Raw genomic sequence first — 23,273 nt, 5'->3', positions numbered from 1 at the left:
ACACTGAATGATTTATGAATACATAGGAAACTTCATGGTGCATGCAGACCTCAGAGTTCTGGTCTCATGCAAGTAAAGGAGAGTTCCTTAACGGAAACACTACAAAACTCTCAGAAGAGTTCAGGGACAGGTGTATGGGCCTCCTTCTTACTTTGGGCCTATTGTACCCAATACAGGGAGGGATTCATCCCTATACTATTTTATTGTAATGCCTGCCCCATTGCTTTCCCAGCTCAGATATCATTAGCTAGCCAAAATATAACTATTTCTTTTTCATTATCCATGTTCTCTGGTTCCCCATAAAGGCTCTTCATACGACTAACAGAGAGACAGAGTGGACTTCCTAGTACCCCACCATCTCTCCAGACACCTTTGGGGCTTGTTGTAGTGATGTTCCATAATCAAAGGTGGTAGCCAAAGACGACACAATCGAATTGGAAAGCTTTTGCATGATTTCTCCACTCTTATACCTGCGAGGTTAGGTGGCATTTTACCATGCACTCAGCACAGCCAGGTCAAGAAGGCAGAAGGCACTGATATCAATGCCAAAGAGAGCCCCTTTTGAAATTATAGATCCATTCAAATTGAGGTTTCACTGGACACGAGGCCTTTTCATCCCCTATCCATCCAATTGAATCTTGGATATCTTATGAATACAGAATCATATTCAAACCCCCAACAGTCTCAGGCCTAGAACTGGGAACTTAAAAAGGTAGAAACTGGAGAAGTGAGAGCTAATGGGACTATGAGGAAGAAATTCAATGTCCCTGTAGGCCTTTGTTCACAGATATCTATTTTGTCTGGTTGTTTTGGAGATAGAGAGAATGTGGGATTTTAGCTTTTGAAGAAGGGACATAAACTTTACAATTTGATGTTGCCCCTGTACCTGACTTCTTCTATTGCCAAGTACAAGGGAGTTTTCATTGCAAAGAAATGGGGTTGTAAATCAGAGATTTTGTGAAAACCCATGGCTAACTACATTGAAACAATGTCTCCTCTCAAGGCAGTTGCACACTAAAATATATAACCCAACTCCTGTACAAGTAAAGGGGCAGGAGTAGGTTTTTGGCCTCTGGGAAACAGAGACACATGGGTAAATCGACTGTTTGTTACATGAATGGACCCCAGAAGTAGATTTATATTGGAGAAGAATCTCCCTCATAAAAGGATCCTAACAAAGATGAGCGACCCATGCCATGGTACTAACAAACTCTCCCCATTCAAAGCACTGGACTTGTAGTGAAGCAGAGAGAAATCTCTAGCTTTGGAAGGAGAAGTTGCCAAGAGGTATGCACAGGGGCAAAAGAGAGACTCCAGGAAAAAGCACCTCAGAAACTGGTCAAGATGGGGCAAGCTGGTAAACCAGTAGGCCATGGAAGTTCCAGATGACATCATCAGTAGTCACTTCCCTGGACAATCTCTTTTATCCAAGAGAACCCTAGAATCTTCTGTGATGTCACCACTGTTGTGGTAACCAGAGCAGCTTGTGGGGTATTCCTTCAGATCCTCATGGGTTCCCAAGGAGGCATGTTGTCCATGCTCCTCAGGGTATTTGGGAGAGAGAATAGAATACACACAGACACCAGACCAAGGCAGAGAGAGTCCGGACGCCCGTCATGGTGGGAAAGGGCAAGAAACAACTGGTCATGGAGAAGGCACAGTGAGTCCTGGGCAAGGTTTGGGGAGCTACCTGGAGGATGTGGGCTTCAGCTGGTCCTTCCAGGAATAGGGATTGTGATCTGGATCCTTCAGATTCCTCAATGGTAGAACCAGAGTCAAGAGTGTCTGATGATTAATTTTACAGACAGCCTGGTATTGACAAGCCTGCAGTTGCTTTGCTGGGAGATCTTAATTTCCCCCTGAATGGAAAATTACGCAAAGAGCAAACTATGTGAGAATAGAAAAGTGTTGTTCTCAGGATAGAGTGTTCATGTACTTCATCTTAATATAGTTTCCTCTAGGTTACATGAGCATGTGATGCCAAGAACAGAGAGGGCTATTCCCCTGCCTATGAATCAACGTCTCAGACACTTTGGTATTGAACACACGTGATGTGGACTGATTCACAGTCTGGGGTTCCTGTAGTAGTGTATGAGCTCTCATCATGCATTTGAAGAAGACTAGAAAAGTGTTGGCTAGTGTGCTAAGAGGTACGGATTTTGTTGTCAGATATGAGCTGACAATGCCCTCCATTTATTCTTGCCTGGCACAGCTTATGCATTTCAGGGCTAGGGTGATTACAATAGGAAGTCAGGCATATGTTTAGTGATGGTGGTTGTGAACAGGGACCTAGCTGAGGAGCCCAGCTTGAAGATACCTATGATGCACTATAAGGGATTCTCGGTGTCTCTAGATTTTCCCCTTTCTCAGGCTTCTGTGTGGGACAAAGCATGGTTTCCCTTTCCCTGTCCTATTATCTCTACAAGGTTACTAGTGTTTTTCTACCTACAGGGTCTGTTGGGGAGCCATCACCCCAACCCCCGACCATCAATGAGCAGGAGAAGAGACGCGAGAGTTTGGAGAAGCTCAAAAGAGAGCTCCAGAACATAAAAAATGCCAGAGACGAACTTCAGGGAATCCTGGCCAACTACACTAACAAGGATTTAAATGACAGGTAGTCTTTATGCCCAGATCTCTGCTGACTATCTTGGTCCATCCCTGTTAAGCCCAGATTCCCTCATACCACAGGTGGCTACAACTCCAGGCTGTCTGCATATCCAAATCAATTTTGCTGATTGGATTGTCGACACAGAACTTCAAGTTCAGATAGGAGTGATATGGGGTCACAGACATTTTGATTCCTCCAAAAGTTATTCAGAGCCTGTGGCATGAATCACAGTCTGGGGATGAAGGTAGTAATGTGTGAGCTCTCATCCTGCCATTTAAAAAGCTTACACAGGTGTTGGTTTGTGGGAGTTGCTAGGTAATGTTTGTTTATAGCCAATCCTTTCCATAATTGACCAGGCAGTAATTTGGGAACAATTGGTCCTCTCAACAGCTGGAGAGGCCTGTCCCACATACTGCCTCTCAGTATGACTGGGTTAGCTGCAGTTCATAATGGCTTTTCTCAAATTTTGTTCATTATACTCTCAGATAAAGCCAAATCAATTTATTTATTTGGCATTCTGATTGAGTGTAAGTGTGTGTGTGTGTGTGTGTGTGTGTGTGTGTGTGTGTGTGTGTGTGTAAGAGAGAGAGAGAGACAGAGACACAGACTCAGAGAGATACTGGGTGCATGTGAGCTTGTGTGTGTGTTTGTGGATGTGTGTGTTCCTGTGTGTGTGTGTGTTCCTGTGTGTGCAGCTTAAGATCTAGAGAGTCTGTTTCATGTGATATATCCTTAGGTTTTGCCTGACTCCATTTCCAGGCAATAGCAGTGAGGAAGCCAGGGAGGTTCATTTTGAGTAGCACAGGACTTGACCTCTGTGCTCACCATGGATGCACATTGGAATCTCCTGGTTTGTTATAAAGACTTTTCCCTGTAGATATGATTATGTCCTTTGGGAATTTATGTAGCAATAGAGCCAAGGATTGACTATTCCATGTCGAAACCAGGAGGACAATCATACAGATTTAGCGTGGACCCAGGCCTTTGACACAGATTCCTGGAAAGTTCTGGGAGAGTCAGTCTATTCTTTCAAACCCCTTCAGGGAGCTGAAGCAGATCAGCACCCTGCCTTTTCTTCCCTGGGCTTACTGGCCCAAGGTGAAGAGTAATAAGTTTAATAAGCACCAAGTTGAACAGGTAACAAGGAGCTAGGTCCAGTGGCATATATGTGGTGGGGAAGTGCATGATTCACCTTGAATTGAAATGATCCTTGTATCCTTAGTTCACAATTTGTTCCTTGGGCCATGCCCTCCCACAGGATCAACTTTGAGACATATATGCTTGAGATGCAACATGACCAGGTGATGACTGACCTGAAGAGAATGCCCAGGGACATCAGTGAGGCCTTATCCAAGTGCAAGGAGTTGACTAAAGAAAATCAGTTCTACTGGTGAGTGACTAACAGGGTCATGACCCAAGAAATAGGCCCAGGATATGTCTGACAATCCTTGTCTTTGAACTAACGTGGGGGCTTAGGTCCTATACTCTTAGTCTCTAAACAGGAAGTCTGCCTCCTTCAAACAAGGCACTAAGATTTTAACATCTTAGACTCATTTTGACCAAGGGTGAAGAGTCTGGGAGCCCCTCAAGCCACTGTCCTTTCCAACTAAGTATCCTCAAGATCGAAACATTTCCACCATGATGGAGATATCAATCAATCTTGGGCCTCGTGGGCTCTGAAAGTAGATTCATAGATGGGGTTTCCAGGAGAAACATAGAAAGATAGTGTGATGCTTGGGTCTCTTCACTCCTAGAGAATTTTTCCCTATACCTACAGGTGGTTTTTTAATACCACAGACTCATAAGCACATATAGACCCCATGTTCTTTTCTAATAGATACATGAGTCCCTGTTCGTGTCAGGGTTTTCAAAAGTACCTTGGGTCTTCTGGAAAGTGGCAGTCCTCTGGATTTGATCTCCCTCTATGGCCAATCTGGATACTTGTCTGTGGCTGTCTGGGGATCAGGGCCCATGATGAAGGAATGGTGCTTGTAGGAATGGGAGGAAGATGGATGGATGCTGCCTGGAATCACGAGGTTTTGTTTGTGGCTCAGCTTTAGGAACTGCCACCTCCTGATTGAATCTAAGCTCATCCAGCACAAAGTCAGGATGTTGAGGAGTGAGAACAGACAGCTGCTAAGGGATCAGATTGCATTGGCAGAATACAACATAACAACAAAAATACTATGTAAAGAAGGCAGCCAGAAGATCAAAGACCACTATACTAAGCAGCAGCAGGTAGGATGAATGAAGCATCATGGGCAGAATGCCCTAATGTGTAATCATAAAGACAGTCCAGCCTATGTAACCATCCTGCACCTTATCCAGGCTCTCTCCTATGTCTCATGCAGTTTTACACTTCTGTGATCATTTCCAAGACTTTCTGTGGAGTTACCCTCTTTTGAAGAAATTGGATTTCAGCCATGCCCTCTCTTCCCAATACCAGTCGGCCACCTCTAGCTTGCCACTCTAGGCAGAGGAGATCCGGGACCCCTGAATGCAACATCTTTAGGCTCTATGGTATGGAGAGGTGCCTCAGGATGCCACTTCCTGAATTATCTAGGAACCAGGCCCTCTGTTCTGCTCTATGGCAACTCATCCAGAGGGGTTTGAGACTGTCCTCTCCTAGGACAGAAGGGCAGGCTCCAATTTTATTGTGTATGTATATGTGTGTGCATGTGTCTCATGGCTTGGCTGAAAAGATGCAGCGTCCTTTACATGTCTCTGAGATGAAGTACTCGTACAGGATGGCCGTATCTAAGGAGCCATACACATAGCAGGGCTATTGGGTTTTGTTTTTGTTTTTTTTTTTTTTCCTTCATGAGTATCCCCTTTAGAGTTCAATGCTTACCCTTGGGAAGAATTCCATGAAGTATACTCTTGCTGATTACAGTATCTTTCAGTGTGCATGAATTTCCTGTGAGATGGATTCTCTGGGGATTCCCAGATATAGGGGTTCACAAAGAGAGCCAAGGAAGGATTCAGCACTCCAGAAATAATAAGAGCCTTCACTTCAAAGTTTGCTAGGCTCCCTAGATTGCCTCTGTTCAATAATAGATTCAGACCCTGATATACACTTATTTTACAATATAAAAAATATTTAGACTATTGGCGAAATTGTTTTACTTTAATTCCAGCACAGTGTGTAGTTCACAATTCAGTGTCAAGCAATATTATACATTTGAAAAAAACATCCAGGCCCAGGTGGTCTCTGACCCTTCTCCTATGGAGATACAGGAAAGATCTCAGATGAAAGGTCATACTGGATTATCCTGATGAGTAAAGCTGATGTTTCCTGGATCGCTGACATGGCAAGATCTCACCAGGCTTTTTTCTCTTCCTCCCATAGGTCTGAAATATTCTGCAGAAGCTCAAACAGATCAGACACCAGGTCAAGATCTTCCTCCGACACAACTGTTCACCAGGAGCACTGGATGTACAAAGCAAATTAACCACCATTGCATCTAATCCTTGTAACCATGACAATCTTGGGCTGCATTTTCTTCTATTATGTTTTGCTATGGGTAATGAGGCCTTTATTTTGTCTAGCCTCTGGTCCAGCAAGACTGCCTGTTTGGAAGGCTTCAGAGAAGTACTGAGATACATCAAGATCTGCTGGGCATACAGCAGGACTCTGAGAATGCCAATTTTGTCCGGTCCTGTTGGGTCATCAAGAATTATTTCATAGTGATCAGTCAAGTGAATTTGAAAAACTTTGAGGTAACATCTTTAACATCTCTCATGTTAGCCTTGAAGGACTAGTCCATCAGCAGAACACCCACCCCAATGAGGCACGCCTATATTCATCTTCAACAGATTATTACCATCAGTGATTGCTTTGCACTATTTTACCAAGGCCAGCAACAGACTGTGGGTCTGTGCTGAACATCTGCAGCAAGAGAATGATGCTTAGCTTAATTATTTTGTTTGGTTTTTGGTTAGAGTTTTGATTTCTTTGGGTCTTTGGTGTTCCTGTGTTTTCATTTGAAGTTTCATTATATATTCATTATCTTTTTGTTACTATAACTAATTTGTATTTTTTGCTAAGTCTATATCTTTTATAAACTGACTCCCCACGTTAAGATGTTATTGAATAAAATTAGTGTATTGTTATGGATAAAACATCATCTCTAATTATTTCTATTATAAGGACATTTTGCATTTATGTGTGGTTCATACATAGTCCTGTAACACTAGAAGTTTCAGGAGGAATGGGACTCTTCAAGTATTATGTTGTTTAGCCTTCATAAGTAGTGCCCAGCCAGCCAGAGCTCCAGAGAAAATTGAGCTTTTGATGTGGATAATGTGTCAAACTATGTGGATCCCAATGTCAGGATGGAAAAAGTATCCATGCTCTATCTCTATAGTCAAAAATTTAGCTACAGTCATAATGTACTCTCCTGTGGATGACCACGTCGGACAAACAAATTAGAAACACAACAGTATTTCTCTAATACATCCCAGGAAACAAAAATATTCACTCTGAGTAATTAAAATCTTCTGAATTATAAATGAAGTGATTGGGATTAAAATGACCTTCAAAGGTCATTTCATAATTGAAGGTTTGATACCTACTTCATAGAACTGTTTTACAAAGGAGTAGTAGATATGGACTTGCTGGAGGAGTTGTGACAATGGAGGTTAGCATTGAGGTTTCAAAAGCTCATGCCAATCCCTACCTCTGTCTTTGTCCCTGTCTTTGTCACTATCTCTCTGTCTCTGTTGATCTCACTATGTTTCTCTCTCTTTTTCTCTATATCTCAGTCTACAATGTCTCTGTCTCTGCCTCAGTCTTTCTGTTTGTCTGTCAATCTGTATCTATCTATCTCTTTCCTCTGCCTCCTCTATATGTATCAGATGCAAGTTCATCTACTCCTCTAGTTCCATGATGCCTGTATGCATGCCTGCCTGCCTACTGCCAAGTTCCCCACCTTGACAATCCTGAATCACCCTTTTATATTGTTGGCCAACCCCAATTGAATATTTTCTTTATACATTATCCTGGTCAAGATGTGCCCTAGCAATAAAACAGTGAATAAGAAAGCAAAAAAAAACTTAATCAATGCAAAGATCAGCTACAAGATGGGAGAGGATCTTCACCAAGTGTACATATGACAGAGAGTTCATTTCTAGACAATCGGATGGTGTTTAAAACAAAACACCAGGAAACCTGCCTGTTAAATATTAAAACATTATAAATTTAAACATTTCAAAATGTTCTATGGCTGTACATGGTAGTGCACACCTGTAATCCCAGCAGTCAGAAGGCAGAGGCAAGAAGAACTGCATGAGCCTCTGGACAGCCTGGTCTATGTACTAGATTCTGGGACAGCAGGGGTAACTAGAGAGTCCAGGTCTCAAACACACTCCCTTCTGATGTTCTGTCGAACTGAACAGAATCTTCAAGGAAGAGAAAGAAATGGATCATAGATATGTATTTAAATATTTAATATCCTTCCTCATAGGAAAATGCAAATTAAAATAGTTTTAACCTTGTATCTTACTGCAGTCAGAATGGCTATTACCAGTAGACTAAGGACCACAACTGTTGGCATGAGTGTGGGGTAAGAGAACATATATTCACCTGTACAGTCATTATGAAAAACAGGAGAAATGTTCTGCAAAACATTGCTAGAGATAGATCTTCCATATGAACCAGCTGTACTATTTGTGGTGGTTTAAATGAGAAGAACCCTTATAGGCTCATACATTTGAATAGTTGGTCAACAGGGTATAGCACTATTTGATGATATTTGGATCTGTGGCCTTCTGTGGAGGTGGGCTTTGAAGTTTCAAAAGCCCAGCTCAGGGCCAGTATCCCTGCTTCCTTCAGATCCAGATACAGAACTCTCAGCTACTTCTCCAACACCATGTCTGCATCTGCATGATACTGTCAAGAAAAAAAATGTACTAAAGTTCTGAAATGGTAAGCAGGCCCCCATTTAAAGGCTCTCCTTAAAGGGACCTATCATGGTCCTGTTGTCTCTTTCTAGCAAGAGAACACAGACTCAGACACTATTCCAGGGCATATAGCCAAAGGCATGATCCTAAGACAGAGACCGGGGTGTGCTCATGTTCCTTACTGATTTATTCACAATAGGCAGGACATCAAAACAACCCAGACGTAAATATAACTGATGGAAGATAATGAATATATGGTTCATATACAAAATGGTAATGAACTGTGACAATATAAATGACATTTACAGGTTAATGGATGGAGACATGAATAATCTTTCTGAGTGATATAACCCAGACCCAAAAAGACAAATACCATATGATGTGTCTTATGTTGATGGTAACTTTGAATATCTAGAGATGTGTATTTAAACTGCAGTATCCATAGAAGGTAATGCACTAGTGTTGGGTTATAGGAGGATATTTCAAGAAAATAATAGAACACATAATTTGTGAAGGAGAAAAAAGGAAAACAGTAGGACAGAGTGAGGTAAGTATCTTGGGAGATTGCAGAGGACTGTGGTGGCTTGAATATGCTTGATTATGGGAGTGGTACCTTTAGGTGTTGTGGCCTTGTTAGAAACAGTGTGTCAGTGTGGAGGGTGAGCTTTGAGATCCTCCTACTAAACACCAGTTAGACAGTCTTCTTGGTGCCTTCAGAATAAGATGTAGAGCTCTTAGCTTCCTCTCCAAAGTAATGTCTGCCTAGATGCTGCCATGCTTTCTGCCTTGAAATCAATGGACTGAGCCTCTGAACCTATAAGCCAGTGTCAATGAAAAGTGGCCTTGGTCCTGGTGTCTCCTCACATCAATAAAACTCAAAGACCTGGGGCAGTAGACCACCATGTCCATAATTTGGTAAAGTTGAGTGGGTTGGAAGTCCCAGACCCACAGTAGATGGCAAAAGTGTCACCTGCTTCCTACCAGGCCTCTTTCATGGGACCAAAACCTCTACATAGGAACATGGCCTGTGGTCATTTAGAACAGAATAGGGTTCCCCCTACTAATGAGGTACCTAGAAGATGGTAGGGTTCAGTCAATAAGCTTCCCTTCCCGGACATTCCTTCCTCAGAAGGTACTTAACTTCTAGTCTAACCTCAAGACATGTTATGCTTTCATTTCCATGAAAAACAATCAATAAACAGTTTAGAACCAAGGACTGTCTCTCTCATCAAATCAACTGTGGGTTATACGAAGAAAAAGCCTTTGCCTACAGAGCCATGCCATCTAAGTCTCCAACAGAAGGTCCCTTAATTCTCCTGGACTAGTCACTTCTGAGCTAATACAGAATTTCCCATTCCCTGTTTTCAGGGCTAGTTCTCAGCCTGCTGGCCTCCTACATGCTCAGCTCCTCTGTGACTTCTAGCAGTACCTGCATGTCCAAGATTCTGAGAACCCCTTGGCCTGGTCTCCTTGCAGGCCAGCAGGCTCTAACCTGCTATAAACTCCCTGCAACTCAGCACTGTCTGGATGTCCAGGATTTCCTGGGTCCATGTCCCCAGACTCCTTAACATAGGCCCATGGAATTCAGAACCTCCATTCTCTACTCTTGCCTGTGGTTTTCAATGTCAAATGGACTCCAAGGTGTCAGGGAACCCCAGCTTCAATCTCCCATGCCCAAGGCTACATTCTTCCACACCCTAAGTAGTGTAATTGCATTTCAATCAAGGTCAATACCAGACAGTGGGCTTAAGATACATACAATCTACCATGTCTGCATTTGGTCTGCCCAGTTGGTTTCCCACACCTGTGCTGCAGACCAGAAAGCAAAACAACACTAAGACAAGGAAGTAGTATGGAGGTGGGATAACTGACTGCAGACTTTTGAAAGGCCACCTGTAAGCCTACAATTTAAGAAGCTTTATAATACACAAACCCATATAAAGGAGGTTTAAATGAAAATACCCTATTATGCTCTGACAATTCCTCCCCTGAACATAATATACTACCCAATGAAAAGCCCAGGGCCAGGTTTGCTTTATCTGTTTGGAGTTTCTCATCACTGAGTCTCATACACACTCCCCAATCATTAAAGACTGCTTCCATTGCTCTTCCTCCCTTTCTGGAAGTCAATGGTCAGACCATATTGCTGAAGAAGATGGTATCTGGCACAGCCATCAATTCAGGCATCTATCTCATTATTTTCTTGAGAACATATCTATTACTCTTTAGCAGTTACTTGGAGATATTTGGCCCATTGCAACCCACCAAATGTCTATAGAAGAGATAATCCCTTGGTAGCTGAGATTGCAAATCCCAGTCCACCATCACCCTCCTAAAATCTGGCAACTGATATTCTAATTTCAGCTTCTCTAAGTGGGCTAAACTGGAGAGGGAGCCCAGGGCCTCAGGCACACCAAGCAGCAAACACTACAGGACAATACACTACACTTCACCACAGCACACCACACCACACCACACTATAGTATACTACACTAGATAACCCCAGTCCTCCTGTTTCTCTGAGATCAACTTTGGCTGTCCACTGTGGGAACATGTCTTCTTTATATATCTGCACTGGATATAGGAAAATATGTTTTAACCAAGATCACTTTGGTGTTTGTCTAGCAAGTTTGTTGGCAATGTTAAAGATTTTCAATTGACATGCAACTTTATCCTTTGTGAAGATTCAATATAAGAATACAATGTACAACTATCAAATTATTTATCATTTCTTTTCATTGGGAGCTTTCAACTCCCATTTTCATTTTGACCTAATGTTTTCTTGTTGGTTGGTATTGTGGTAGAAGCTGTTCCACACTCTTTAATTTTCTTCTCCTAGGTATAATGACCATTACCATACAACCCTGAAAATATTCATCTCATCAGATAGCTTTAACGTGGCTAAATACTCTTTTGCAAACAAATTATGGATTATGGAGAATCTGGGGGTTGGGTTTTAAAATACTTTCACCAAAATAGTCAGAATATAAAACCTCTTACCTAGTTTCTGGTTTATTTCGAAGGAACAGCTCACCTGTAGTATAGAAATGTTTTTCTTAAACAAGGACTTGCTGTAACCAAGTTTGGGAGGGTTAGCTTTAATTGTCAGTTGGAAACAACCTGGAGTGAATCTGGGAGGAGAGTCTCAACAAGGGATATTTCCCTGGGTGGCCTGTGGGCATATCTTTGGGGTTAGTTCTCCTAGTCAAATTAAATGATATCAAAAACCACAGCCCACTCTCAGAGGCAATATTCCCTAGACAAGTAAGAGGCCCCGAATGCATAAAGGTGGAGAATTGAGCTGAACACAAGTAAGCACTCAAGCGAGCTAGTGAGCATATCTGTGTTCATTTGTCTCTGAATTGGAAGGTCAGAGTGATGTGACCAGTACTCTCAAGCACCAGCTGTCACGACTTCCTGCAATGCTGGGCAGTCACATGAAACTGTAAGCTAAACAAACTGTTTCTCTCCTAAGATGCTTTTTCTGAAGCGTCTTTTCATTTGTCCACCCTGTCATATCTTCTCATTTGGAGGCTTGGAACTCTTTTTACTTTATTTCTCCATCAAATGCAACATGTTTCTGGGAACTGAACTTTCCCTTCTACAATGTTAAGTACTAGAATTAATTTCTTTGTTCTTATTGTAATTTGACATCTGTTATCTAACAATCCCCATCTCCTTCCTTCTACTCAGGTCTCTACAAGAACTATCTCATCTACTCTATTTCTATAGAAGATGTAATCCCTTGGTAGCTGAGATTGCAACTCCCAGTCCACCATCACCCTCCTAAAATCTGGCAACTGATATTCTAATTTCAGCTTCTCTAAGTGGGCTAAACTGGAGAGGGAGCCCAGGGCCTCATGTATACCAACCAGCAAACACTACACGAGTGTACACTACACTTCACCACAACACACCACCCCTCTCCACACTACAGTATACTACACTAGAGAACCCCAGTCCTCCTGTTTCTCTGAGATCAACTTTCTTTCTTAGCACTTGCTCAGCCTTCCTGCATGGATTATCTGCCCAAACAAGGTGAATGTAATAAAACAAAGGGAACATTTTCTACTTTCATAATCCACATTAAAATTTGCTGTGAACTCTCTGCAGTTCATGACCACCAGGAACACCTGGCCTCCATTCTCCCCATAGCCACTTACTGGGTTCCCTCTCCATTTTTTCTGTTCTCTTTTCTAATCTGAGGATACAGCCTTGGATACTCATTTTTTGGGTACTTTGTCCTTTCCTTCAGACCTCTGTATTTGCTGTTTCTCCCCTTAGGACTCTGTGTATCAGGCTGAGTACTTATAGAGCTGTTTCTAACTCTGCATCAGCCGATACCCACAAGAGCTTCTGGCCCTCAGACAGGTGGTTCTCCAAAGCTTTAGATAAGAGGTGTGACTCTGAATAACACCCTGACTCCTGCAGACGGATGGCTGCTGAACATACTCCATGACTAGTTGTACCAGGAGGGTTTTGGGACTCCTCCAAGTCTGGCTGCACTGCAGCTTCTCCTACAATTCAATGGGGATGCCTTACAGGTTAAGAGGATCAGTCAAGTACTAACAAGGTGGCCACATGGACACATCCAGAAAGGCATGGTACAGGAGAAGCTGAAATTCCTACTTGTTCATGTGAAGGCTGCTAATAGAACATTAATGTCCAGGCAGCTAGGGTGAGGGTCTTGACCACACCCTATACTCCAACTTGGCCACACCTTCTTATATTGCCACTCAGTGGGCTGAGCGTATAAAAACCATAACAAATATTGATGCAAAAATACTCAATAACTTCTTGGAAACTGAATCTAATAACACATGCAAATGATCATTCACCATGATCCAATAGGCATCATGCATAGGATGTAAGAATGATTCAATGTTTTGGAATTCATCAAAGTAATATACTATGTAATAAATTTAAGAAAGTATTACTTGATCATCCCTTTAGATGCTGTATCATCCCACAGATGCAGGAATGATTCAATATATGGAAATCCATCAATGTAATCCACTATATAAAATAACTTAAAATATATGGGATAATCTCATCAGATGCTGAAAAAGTGTTTGACAAAATACAATACAACTTCAAGTTCAATGCACTGGAGGGATCAGAAATCACGGTCTATATCTGAATATAATAAGAGCAACATAGAGCAATCCAGTTGCCAACATCAAAATATATGGATAAAAATTTGAAGCCGTCCCCTTAAAATCAGAGACAAGGAAAGACTTCCCCCTCTTCCTCTATGTATTCAACATAGTTCTTGACATTTTACCCAGAGCAATCAGGCAAAAAAAAGCAGATCAAAGTGATACAAATTGGGAGGGAGGAATTCAAGACACAACAATTTGAGGAGTATGGGATATTACACATAAGTGAGCCCAAAAAAATCCAGGAGAGAACTCGTACAGATGATAAACCACTTCAGCAAAGTCAATGGATATAAAATTAACTCAAAAAATCCAGGAACTTTCCTCTACTCAAAGGGTAATTAGGTTGAGGAAGAAATTTTAAAAAACAACATACTTCACAATAGTCACAAACAATATCTTGGTGTGACTCTAACAAATCAAGGGAAAGATCTGAATGACAAGAACATTAAGTCTCTGAACAAAGAAATCAAAGAAGACCATAGAATATGGAAAGATCTCCCATGGTCATTAATGAGCAGGATTAATATAGTAAAAAAGGTCCATCTCGCCAAAATAATCTACGGATTCAATGCAATCCCCATCACAATTCTAACTCATTTCCTCACAGAGATAGAAAAAGCAATTCTCAAATTTATCTGGAATAACAGAAACCACAGTATAGCAAAAACTATTCTTAACAATAAAAGAATGGCTGGGGAAATCACCATCCCTGATGTCAAAATATACCACAGGGCAATAGTGATAAAAATGGCATGGTACTGGTATAGACAGACAAGTAGACAGATGGAATGGAATTGAAGACCTAGAAATGGACCTACACTCATATGGTACTTGGTCTTTGTCAAAGGAGCCAAAACCATCCAGTGGATAAAAGACAGCATTTTCAACAATTGGTGCTTGTTCAACTGGCAGTATGCATATAGAAGAATGCAAATTGATCTATTCTTATCTCCTTGTACAAAGCTCAAGTCCAAGTCACTCAAGGACCTCCACATAAAACAAGATACACTGGATCTAATACAAGAGAGAGCAGTAGAGAACCTCAAACATATTGGCAAAGGGGAAATGTTGCTGTACAGGACACCAATGGCTCATGTTGTAAGATAAAAAAACATTGTCAAATGGGACCCCATAAAATTGAAAAGCTTTGTAAGGCAAAGGATGCTGTCTAAAGGACAAAATTGCACACACATATTGGGAAAACATCTGTACCAACCCTACGTCTGATAGAGGGCTAATATCCAAAAAATACCAAGAACTCAAGAAGTTACACTCCTGAGATCTTAATAACCCTATTAAAGAATGGGGTACAGAGCTAAACAGAAAATTCTCAACTGAGGAATCTTGAATGGTTGAGATGTACTTAAAGAAATGTTCAATATCTTTAGTCATCAGGGAAATGCAAATCAAAATGACCCTAAAATTCCACTTCACAGCACTCAGATGGGCAAAGAACAAAAGTCAGCTGACAGGGGATTCTGGCAAGAATGTGAAAAAAGAAGAACATTCCTCCATTCCTGCTGGGACAGCAAGTTGGAAAAACCACTTTGGAGATCAATCTGGCAATTCCTGAGAAAGTTGGAAATAGTTCTACCTCAAATACAGGTATACCACCATGGTACATAGACCCAAAAGATTCTCCAATATATTAAAAGGACACATGCACCACTACTTTCATAGCAACCTTATAATGACCAGATGCGAAAACAACCCAGATGTCCCTCAACAGAGGAATGAATACAGAAAATATGGTACATTGTACAGAAGTACTACTCAGCTTTAAAAACATTACTTCATGAAAGTCAAAGGCCAATGTTTGGAAGTTGAAATATCATCCTGAGTGTGGTATCCTAGTCACAAAAGGATATAGATGGTATGTAGTTATTGATAAGTGGAAATTGTTCAAAAAATGCATGGAATCCTCACGATACAACTAACAGACTATGGGAAACCGAAGAAGAAGGAAGATCACACCAAAGTGTGAATGCTACAGTTCTACTCAGAAGGGGGAAGAAAAGAATGTTTGGAAGTAGGAGGAGAGAAGGATCTGGGAGGGAGAGAAGAGTAGGAGGTAAAGGGGGTTCTGGTTCAGATACGGGAGGAGACCGGGAAGAAGTACAGAGGGAAAGTCATTTGAAAGGAGGTCTGTAGCCACTGGGGAGGGGGAACTGTGTGTAACCACTATAAAGTCTCAGATGCCAGGGACCCAAGAGATTCCCAGAACCCAACATGAAGGACATTAGCCGAATACCAAACAAAGAAGAAGTAGGAACTATACAGACCATATTTATTGGATAAGCATGGAAACCTTCGAAGGATGTAGCCACCCAACCATCTCAAAAGTATTAATCCAGAATTCCTTCTCTCAAAAGTAAATGCAGGGATAAAGAGAGGAGCAGAGCTTGAAGGAAAGGCCATCTAGAGACTGCCCCAACTTGGGATCCATTCCATCTGGGGACACCAAACCCAGTCACTATTGCTGATGTCAAGAAATCTGATGCTGTCAGGAGCCTGGCAAGTTTCTCTCTCTCTCTTCTCTCTCTCCTTTTTTTCCCCCCCACAGGTGCAGGAACATTTTTGTTGCTTTTCCCTAAACACAGTGTAACATTGATAGATAACATTTGTATCAAGTTAGGATTATGGGTAATCAGGAGACGATTCAGTATATCAGTATGTAGCAATGGTCCTCAACCTTCCTAATGCTGCAGCAAATCTTTTATGTACTTCTTCATGTTTTGGTGATACTCCCGCCCCCATACCATGTAATTATTGAAATGCTACTTCATAACTGCAACTTTGGTATTTGGTCTCTCTTGAAATGCTATGCATGCAGCCAAACATGAGACCGAGCAAGGGGACCCAGATTGTGAAGTTAGGACAAGGACTGAAGGAACAGAAGGGGATTGCAACTCCATAAGGAGAACAACAAATTCAACCAAACAGAGCCTCGCAAAACTCACATGCACTAAACCACTAAGCACATAGTACATGAGGGGATATCCAGAGTTCCAGCTGGATACGTAGCAGAAGAATGCCTTATCTGGCATCAATGGGAGGGAATGCCCTTGGTCCTGTACAGGCATGATGATCCAGGGTTGGGCAATGCTAGGGCACTGAGGCAGGAGTGTGGGGAGGAGGGGGTATAGGAGCACCCTCATACATAAAGGCAACGCTAGAAGTGGAGGGGATGGGGTTTTTGGAGGGGGAACTGAGAAGGAGGATAACATTTGGAATGGAAATACATAAGAAAATCAATAAAGAAAAAGTAAAAATAAAGTTATAAAAATCACAAATGGGGCAACCCTGGAGAAGGACAATCTACAAAATAGATCAGGATCTACAGATACAAGCCTCACCAAAAGAACTTAGAAAAGAGAATTACAGGCAAAGGAAATACCATAAATGATATTACAAAGTCACTCAAAGAAAATACAAAGAGTAAAAAACTCCTAACTCAAAACATCTAGCAAATACAGGACACAATAAAAAGAAAAAAACTAAGAATAATAGAAAAAGAAGTGGGTGAGACTTAACAATTCAAAGACCCAGAAAACATCTTCAACAATATCATTTTTAAAAGTCCTTAACCTAAAGACAGAGATGGCCTTAAGTTTGCAAGAAACCTACAACACACCAAATCGATTCGACCAATACAGAAAATCATCCTGTCACATATTAAACAAAAGTATAAATGTACAGAATAAAAAAAGAAAATATTACAAGCTCTAAGGGAAAAAAAAAGTCAAATAACATACAAAGGAAGACCTATGAGAATTACATCAGACTTGTCACCAGAAATGATAATATCTAGAAGATCTTGGACAAATGTCTTGCAAACTCTAAGAGAATACAAATGCCAGCCCTGGCTACTATACCCAGAAAAATCTTTATGACCATAGTTGGAGAAACTAAGATATAATGCAACAAAAACAAATTCAAACAATATCTTTCCACTACTCCAGCACTACAGAGGATACTAGAAGCAAAATTCAAACAGAATAAGTGTAAACATACCCAAGAAAACACAACAAATGAATAATCTCACAAGAGACCCAAAGAAAAGGAAAAGCATGCTGTCACCATTCCCTGCCCTATTATCTCTATGAGTTTAATAGTGTTTATCAACCTACATGGTCTGTTGGAAAGGCATCACCCCAACCCTCCACCACCAATAAGCAGGATCAGAGAATCAAGAGGATGGAGAAGCTCAAAGGGATCAAAAATGAGAGAGACGAACTCCAGGGAATCCTAGCCAATTACACTAACAAGGATTTGAACAACAGGTAGTCATTATGCCCAGTTCTTTGCTGACTGTCTTGGCCCTCTCTGTTAACCTCAGTTTCCCTCATATCACAGGAGGCTAAAACACCAGGCTGTCCACACATCCCAATTCATTTTGCTGAATGGATTTTCGACACAGAACTTCAAGTTCAGATAGGAGTGAAATGGGACTCAGGCAATTTGATTTCTCCAAAGGTAAATCAGAGCCTGTGGTATGAATTACAGTCTGGGCTTTAGGGTTGTAGTGTGTGAGCCCTAATCCTGCAATGTAAGAATCCTATACAGGTATAAGTTTTGGGGAGATGCAAAGTACACTGTGTTTATGGCCAATCATGTTTGCAGTTAACCTGGAAATAATTTGTGTTCAACTGGTAATGTCAACAGCTGGAGGGGCCTGGTCCCACATACTGTCTCTCAGAATAACTGGATTGGCCATAGTTCATCACTGCTTTTATCACATTCTATTCACTATACTATCAGATAATGTGTGTTCATTTGGCATTCTGATTGTGTTTGATTATGGTGGGGGGTGTCAGTGTGTGTGTGTGTGTGTGTGTGTGTGTGTGTGTGTGTGTGTGTGTGTGTATGTGTTCCACTTAAGAGCTGGAGTGTCTGTGTGGTATGCTGGGGCCTGAGATTTTGCTTGACACAGTTTCCAGCCAAAAATAGTGAAGACAGAGGGAGCCTCACTTTGAGCAGCACAGCATATGAGCTCTGTGCTCACCTTAGGTGCACACTGGAAATGTAGTATCCTGTAGATACTGATTATGTCCTTTGGGAGTTTATGTAGCAATAGAAGCAAGGATTGACAATTCCTTGTCTACAAACAGATATGTAGGTGGACCCAGGACTACAGCACAGGTTCCTGGAAAGTTCTTGGAGTGCTAGTCTATTCTTTCATGCCCCTTCGGGGAGATAAAGTAGGTCAAATCCCTGCCTTTACTTCCCTGCCTCTACTGACCCCAGGCAAAGAGTAATAAGTTTAATAAGCTCCAAGTGGAACTGGTAACATGGAGCAATGTCGTGGTATATATGTGTTGGGGTAGTCCATGATTCAGCTTGAATTAACATGATCCTTGTATCCATAGTTCATGGGATTATTTGCTCCTTGGGCCATGCCCTCCCACAGAATCAAAATTAGGACATTCATGCTCAACATGCAGCATGATCAGGTGATGACTGACCTGAAGAGAATGCCTCAGGACATTAGTGAAGCCTTGTACAAGTACAAGGAGTTGACTAAAGAAAATCAATTCTACTGGTGAGTGACTAACAGGATCATGATCCACATACTAGGCACAGGATATGTCTGCCCATCCTTGTCTTTGAACCAAAGTAGGGGCTCAGTTTATATACTGTTTGCCTCTAAACCAGAAGATCTCAGAAAATGGAAAGATCTCCCATGCTCATGGATTGGCAGGATCAACACTGTAAAAATGGCTATCTTTCCAAAAGCAATCTACAGATTCAATGCAATCCCCATCAAAATTCCAACTCAATTCTTCAACCAATTAGAAAGAGCAATCTGCAAATTCATCTGGAATAACAAAAAACCTAGGATAGCAAAAACTCTTCTCAAGGATAAAAGTACCTCTGGTGGAATCACCATGCCTGACATAAAGCTTTACTACAGAGCAATTGTGATAAAAACTGCATGGTACTGGTATAGTGACAGACAAGTAGTCCAATGGAATAAAATTGAAGACCCAGAAATGAACCCACACACCTCTGGTCACTTGATCTTTGACAAGGGAGCTAAAACCATCCAGTGGAAGAAAGACAGCATTTTCAACAAATTATGCTGGCACAACTGGTTGTTATCATGTAGAAGAATGTGAATTGATCCATTTCTATCTCCTTGTACTAAGGTCAGATCTAAGTGGATCAAGGAACTCCACATAAAACCAGAAACACTGAAACTTATAGAGAAGAAAGTGGGGAAATGCCTTGAAGATATGGGCACAGGGGAAAAATTCCTGAATAGAACAGCAATGGCTTTTGCTGTAAGATCGTGAATTGACAAATGGAACCTCATGAAACTTTAAGCTTCTGCAAGGCAAAAGACACTGCCAATAAGACAAAAAGGCCACCAACAGATTGGGAAAGGATCTTTACCTCTCCTAAATCAGATAGGGGACTAATATCCAATATATATAAAGAACTCAAGATGGTGGACTCCAGAAAATCAAATAACCCCATTAAAAAATGGGGCTCAGAACCAAACAAAGAATTCTCACCTAAGGAATACTGAATGGCAGAGAAGCACCTTAAAAAATGGTCATTTGCTTCTTAGGGGTCACGTGAGACAGGCAGGACAAAATTTACAAGTATTAGATCCCAGTGGAATTGCCAAATGAATGGTTATCATTGCCTTTGTGGGGGGGATTTTATGTTTTCTCTCCCCTTTCCCTGCATTGCAAGATGGTCTCTTCACCCTGCCTAGATCTTGACTCACACTGAAAGAGCCTGAGCAGGTACTTGTCAGTCCTGTTTTCTGTCAGTGTTGCTCGACTTCTTTCCTAGAGCTTATATTCTGGAGCTGTCTGGATCAACAGGGATGTGAAATAGGCTTCTCTCAGGCTGAGTATCAGTGTGAGAGATGTGAGTCTTCAAAAATGAAATTTCACTAATGCTCTCAACCTAGTCTAAGAGTGTGCCCCCTAAAAATTTTTATTCCCCAGTGATGGATAGCAGAGTCCTGTGTCTCACATTAAACATATGTCTTTCATAGTCTCCATTCAACTGTTTCTCTACCATCCATTGCTATCTCCTCATAGTTTTCGACTCACTTATGATTTTTGGTAAAGAAAGGGAGTGAGGGAGGGACGGAGGGAGGGAGGGAGGGAGGGAGGGAGGGAGGGAGGGAGGGAGGGAGGGAAGGAAGGAGGGGAAGGGGGAGAGGGAGAGGGAGAGGGAGAGGGAGAGGGAGAGGGAGAGGGAGAGGGAGAGGGAGAGGGAGAGGGAGAGGGAGAGGGAGAGGGAAAGGGGCAGGGAGGAGGAGGGGGAGGGAGGGGGAGGGGGAGGGGGAGGGGGACGGGGAGAGGGAGAGGGAGAGGGAGAGAGAGAGAGAGAGAGAGAGAGAGAGAGAAAGAGAGAGAGAGAGAGAGAAACCATGTTGCCAACATTTAAAAGTGAATAAAAACATAGATAGTCCAGCCCACCTTTTCCAAATCTTATCATGTGACCTCAGAGTCCCCTTCCCAGTCCTTCCCTCATTCACTACAACTTCCAGACCCAGGGTTTGGAGGCCCACCCATGTGAAAAAAAACAGGGGTACCATGAAGCATGGTACCCTTGGAACCCGAGCATGATATGGGGCACAAAAGGGGAGCTCAAAAACAGCTAGCTGAAGACATGAGACAAAACAGGGCTCCAAGGATCTCAATGTTCCTATTGAAAGAACACTTAGGAACCTAAAACACCAGCCTATCATTCTATGATGGGAGTGTAGGGCTCTTGGAGGACAAGGGGCAGGAATCCAGGCACCCCGGAGTCACGAAAGATGGTTCTGTGGCCTGGTGGGAAAGCATTGGTGTTGGTTGAGGGACCACAGAATCCAACTTACCTGGATTCTCATGGCTCTCCATTTACTGGTCCTCAGACTCCAGTGGCCCTGGGGATCAAGCTTCTTCCTGAAGCTCCACTTCTGGGCCTCTCTTCTGCTGCGAAGCCTTCACACAGCACTCTTTCTCTTGCATGCATCGTGGATGCTGGCAGGGGTCGCAGCAGATACTCAGACACTGGAGTCAGGAGGTCAGGAGACCAGGCCAGATATGACCTTTGTGGCCAGTTCTAATCCAGCCACATGCCCTGGTCCCCCTCCCAGTTGGTCACGGCTAGCTTTCCTTTCTAGGTATAGGAGTTCCTGGACCCCTGAAAACAACCCCTTCCAGCTCTATGGTATGGAAAGGTACCTCGGGATGTCACTTCCGGAATTATCTAGGAACCAAGTCCTCCGATCTTCTCTATGGCAGCTAACTCAGAGCACCTCTGGCCCCATCTACTCCTAGGACAGAAGGACAGTCTCCAGTTTTATTGTTTTCTAATTAAAGTCTTTAGTAATATAAAGTTAAATATGTAAGCTTTTAAAAATAAAAATTAGACTCCTTTGCCTTCCTTGCACTAAGATAACCCCCTGAAAATTAATGGAGTGTCTTACTGGCTTCACCAAGTGGATTCTTGGAATAATACAGTGCATCCCTCTGCTGACATTGTTTTTGCTGAGTGTATCATGGAAATGACTTCTCTTCTCCTGTCTTCCACCTCATTATTTTGCAGAGTGCCTCATTTCAGAAAAAAAAAAAAAAAAAAAAAAAAAACAAGGCATGTTAAGTCACTAATATCATTCATTTTGGCCCACATTAGGAATGATGAGTGTGTGTGTGTGTGTGTGTGTGTGTGTGTGTGCACATACACGCGCGTGCATGCGCGCGCACACGTGCTATTGCACGCCTGTGTGTTTAAATTGGGATTTTTTTAATTTACATTTTAAATATTATCCCGTTTCCTGGTATCCCCTCATTAAAAAAAAAAACCTCCCCCAATTCCCTTTCCCCTCCCCTTCTTACCAATTCACCCACTCCTGGTTCCTGGCCCTGACATTATATCACATGAACTGTAATGTGTTGAATTGCAGCTACTGGATAATATCTATGGCTAACTGTTTTTATTGGTGCTACCAGAGTCTTATGAGAACTAGCCAAGTTAGGTTTAGAGAGCAGAATATATTTCAACTTGGAGCTTGCTGGAGGATGTTTTGAAACCCTTTTTTAGAACCTTGAATCTTGTGTGGACCCACTTGTGTGTGCAGAGGATCCGCTTGTCTGTTTTATACCATACTTGGAGAAGCAGCAAATATCTGCATGGAAAAAGTTCCTGACAAGGAAATCAGGACAGGCCCAGATAGCACAGGCTGGGTTAATTTAAGAATCTACTACACAGCTCAGGTCCCAATACTAGGTCAATTGTCAGGAAATGTGCTGTAATATATGTAATATAGCAGTGTTTTCATTGGTGTGTGTGTGTGTGTGTTTGAGTGTGTGTGTGTGTATGTTTTTGCCCAGGTGTTTGTGAACATGTTTATGTGTCATATTTGTGTAATGGTAGGTACCTGTTGTAGGTGCTAGTACATAGTACTGTTCATTCATGTATTCTTTTCTTTTATGTGTGTGTGCATGTATATGTGAAGGCATGTATTCATGTGTCTCTGTACACATATGTATGTATGTGTTTGTATATATTCACATAATCACTTGGTGAGCAAACATCTTAAACTATATAATAGAGGACAACTTAAAAGAGAAAAGTACTCAGTTCATTTT

General features: G+C 41.9%; 1 long non-coding RNA gene and 1 pseudogene across 2 annotated transcripts in view; both read right to left on the bottom strand.

Moving 5' to 3' along the window:
- Positions 1–21,839, bottom strand: part of LOC147001830 (uncharacterized) — a 44,623-nt gene extending 22,784 nt beyond the window's left edge. Inside the window, exon 1 of the long non-coding RNA XR_015044649.1 lies at positions 21,518–21,839. This is a non-coding gene — a long non-coding RNA (uncharacterized LOC147001830). The remainder of the gene's footprint in view (positions 1–21,517) is intronic.
- Positions 1–23,273, bottom strand: part of LOC115030353 (uncharacterized) — a 264,511-nt pseudogene that overhangs the window by 93,544 nt on the left and 147,694 nt on the right. The gene's annotated exons all lie outside the window — the stretch shown is intronic.

This window comes from Mus caroli, unplaced genomic scaffold, assembly GCF_978045245.1.
Source record: "Mus caroli unplaced genomic scaffold, Mus_caroli_1 scaffold_12, whole genome shotgun sequence".
NCBI classification, from domain to species: Eukaryota; Metazoa; Chordata; class Mammalia; order Rodentia; family Muridae; genus Mus; species Mus caroli.
The sequence above is the reverse complement of the archived record's forward strand: the minus strand, read 5'-3'. Positions and strand labels throughout refer to the sequence as shown.